The following is a 4,029-nucleotide window of genomic DNA, read 5'->3' as shown; positions in this document are numbered from 1 at the left end:
ATCATCATCAATGATTGATGAGATAGTTGAAAATTTCTTCATATTTAATTATAAAATATTGAATTCAAGTTATGAATATAAAAATAGTATTGTTATGAGCGTTATTTCCGCTCCTGTAAAAGAATCATACAATACTGAGTTTGAATTAATTGAACTTTGATATAAATATATTAAATAAAAAATTAAATCAATATATGAGACTATTTCTGCTGATTCATTATAAGTGGGATTTTAAATTTGGACGCATGACCCTTTACACTTTGTTTAGATGATTGTTATGCATTGATTAATAATGTAGCATATCGTATGGTATTGTATCATATTATTTTAATTAATCCTATACTTAAATAGATGGTATCATTTTTGGTCATTTTATAATACCACACACTAACAATTTGAAGGATTATTAAATAATAAGTAAAATTTAAAAAAGATAACAACATACTAAACAATTATTACACAAAATGAGACTATTTTCTACGATATCTAACAATCATTTTAACAATACAATAAAATAAAATTTATTTAAATAACAATAAAATAAATATTTTATATAACCTAACAATAAAATACAATAGAATAAGTAACAACCACCTAAACAAGTTGGTAACAAATCTATGCACTTGTGCAAAATAAGAAATATTTTTATTTATTTTTCATTAAATAATACACCATCTATCTCATATTATCTATTCACATTACTTACAAAATTGACTCAAATTACTTATCTATATACGGTATTTAAGCTAGAATTGAATAATTTGTTCCTTCAAAATTAATTATTTTAAAAGTATAATTATGTTACAGATTCAAAAAAAATCTTCTATTATTAATCTCGATATGATGGATAAAAAGAACACAAACAATTGTAGGGTTAAAAAGTAAATTAATTTAATAAAAAATCTACTTTATACCTATTTAATATCTTTCTTCATTACATAAAAATCTGCTTATCCAAATAAAATAAATTAAAAATAAATACCTCCATAATAACAACAAACACTAATACTTATTTTGGATCAAAATAAAAAGTAAAAACACCATTTAAAATATAGGGAAAATTATACTATTAAGCAAATTTATATTATTTAATTATTCATCACAGCTATAGTTTTTATAATTACCACTCATGACTAACATTATACATGATTACGCAGACTGATTTCGAGTTTGTATAAGTCACGTCTGTATATGTATTATTCGCCAAAAATATACAAATATATATGTCTAATATACAATTATCTGACCTATATACAGATACAATTCACCTCTTCCCACTCTCTGCCCTATCTTGCTCGCCTCTCTCCTCCCTCTCTCAAACTCGCTTGTCATATATACAAATGCATATGTATAATATATAATTATATACAAATATCTAACCTATGTACATCTAAATTCACCTCTCTCCCACTATCTGCCCTCTCTCGCTCGTCTCTCTCCTCCCTCTCCAATCTCTCTTGCCATATATACAAATGCCTATGTATAATATACAATTATCTAACCTATGTACATATACAATTCACCTCTCTCCCACTATCTTCCCTCTCTCGCTCGCCTCTCTCCTCCCTCTCCCAATCTCGCTTGTCATATATACAAATGCATACGTATAATATACAATTATATACAATTATCTAACTTATATGCATATACAATTTACTTTTCTCCCACTCTTTGTCCCCTCTCTCTCGCCTCTCGCCTCTCTTTCCCATTTTCTCTCGCCTCTCTCTTTCATATAACATGTAGTTATGCATTGTAATTATCAAATTATAGCTATGAAGAATAATTAAACTATTTTTGAGTAGAAATATGTGAAAGTTCCCCAATAATAAAAAAAAATACTAAAATAACTACTATAATTCTAAGACAGTTTTGAACCGACTCCTTTTATATTTGTGGATAACATCTTACGCTACTGTTTGCGTACTGTTGAGCACCATAGTGAAGAGGATAATTTCAAAAGCACACAATTAACTAATTTATTTTACAAAAAATAAGTTTAAATTTACATTACAAGTTTTAGCCCAAAATATAACTTAGTTTCTATTAATTTTTGTTAGATAAATGACAAAAATCCCACCTTTAAGTTCTCATATGACCATTTTCCCCTATTAGTTTTATGAATTTTAAAAATTCTTCATTTTTACACATCAGATTAATGTATCAACACATCAAATTAATGTATCTCGGGCATCAAATAATGTATCTCGCGCATTAGATTTAATGTATCATGTATAAAATGTACATCATATTAATGTAACATATATAAAATGTAATGTATCTTATGTAACGATCAATATATCTCACGCAATAGATTAATGTATCAGCGCTTATATTATTGTATCAGTTTGAGGGATTTTTTTAATTATAAACTTATAAAGGACAAATGATAATTTTTACCTTAAAAGTATGTGATATTGTGAGATATGTCGTTTGCCCCTTTTTTTTTAATCGTTATAACAGTGTGCAAACAATTCATGTGGTCTTCCTTTCACTATTTCATTATATTCTAAATCCTAAATAATAGGGTTTAATTTTATATAAGAAAAACAACATTGTACCTCGATATACAATAATATGCAAAACATTTTTTACAAGAATATTTAAAATCATGATAACAGTATCACATGCCCAATATACAACATTCTATAAATTGTAAGGGGTGTTTTGTCACCACTCTAACACGCCCAAACTATAATAAGTTATTGGAAAAGTATGTTGTTAAATCAAACTTATATTACTTAATTAGTTATCATAACTATAGTTTGGTATAATTATCACGGGCTAACTTCGAGTTTGTATGATAAAAGTTTATATGCTTATGTTTGAATCAATTTGTTATTTTGAGTTTTATCATATTTGTATAATTTCAGACTTTATATTACTCAATTATACAAAAACATGTAAATTATACAAATGTACCCGCGAATTATACAAACAAGATGCGAATTATACAAATTATTGTCCTCTCCTGCTCGCCTCTCTCCTCCCTCTCCCAATCTCGCTCGCTTCTCTCCTCTCTCTCCAATCTCGCTTGCCAGATATGCAAATACATATGTATACCAGTTACATATATAAAATTATCTAATTGATATACATATATAATTCACCTCTCTTCCACTCTCTACCCTCTCTCGCCCGCCTCTCTCCTCCCTCTCCTAATCTCGCTCGCCACTATCCTCCCTATAGTATATAGCTACGAATTAAAACTAGAAAACTATAATTATGAAGCGTACTTAAACTATTTTGGATGGTTATATGCGAAAGTTCCTCTTACTTATTTTGATAAAAAAAATATTTTATCGTCATAACAATGTGCACACTATTTCATTAGGATTAATTACTTGAGTGAGTCCTTTTTAAAAAATAATTACTTATTTTAGATATACTTTTTAAATATTACCATTTATAGCAATATAAAAATAATAGTATTATATACTTTATTGTCAGATTTTTCTCTCTCTCTTCTTTCTCTTTTTTTTTCCCAATTTTTTTATTTTTCTCTTTTTCTCGCTCTTTTCTTTTTGTTACTCTATCTCTCTTACTTTTTTTTTCTGTTTTATTTTCTTTTTGTTGCACTCTCTCTCTCTTTCTTATACTTTTTTTTTCTTTTGTTTCTTTTCTTATTTTTTTCGTAGAGTAGCCAATGATTCGTAAAATGAATAAAATTTATATCAAAAATTAATTAATTAAATAAATAATTTAACCATAACAAATGAAGAGACATAATAAATTGCAGAATGAATTGAACTTGAATTAAAAATGTATTACCCACATATTAAAGTTGAATTAAAAATGTATTACACGCAATGATCTATAGAATAAATTAAATTTGTATTAATAATGAATTAAACAAGTAATCCAATAGTAATAAATAAATCAAAAAATTGCAAAATAAATTAAATTGCTTTAAAACTGTGAAGTTGAATTAGAAGATAATTTAGAATGAATGAAAAATGTGACTAACAAAAGATAAGAGAACGATCTATAAACTGAATTAAACTCATATTATCCATGAATAAAACTTATATC

This window comes from Solanum pennellii, chromosome 5 (genome assembly GCF_001406875.1).
Source record: "Solanum pennellii chromosome 5, SPENNV200".
NCBI classification, from domain to species: Eukaryota; Viridiplantae; Streptophyta; class Magnoliopsida; order Solanales; family Solanaceae; genus Solanum; species Solanum pennellii.
Note: the sequence above shows the minus strand (reverse complement) of the source record.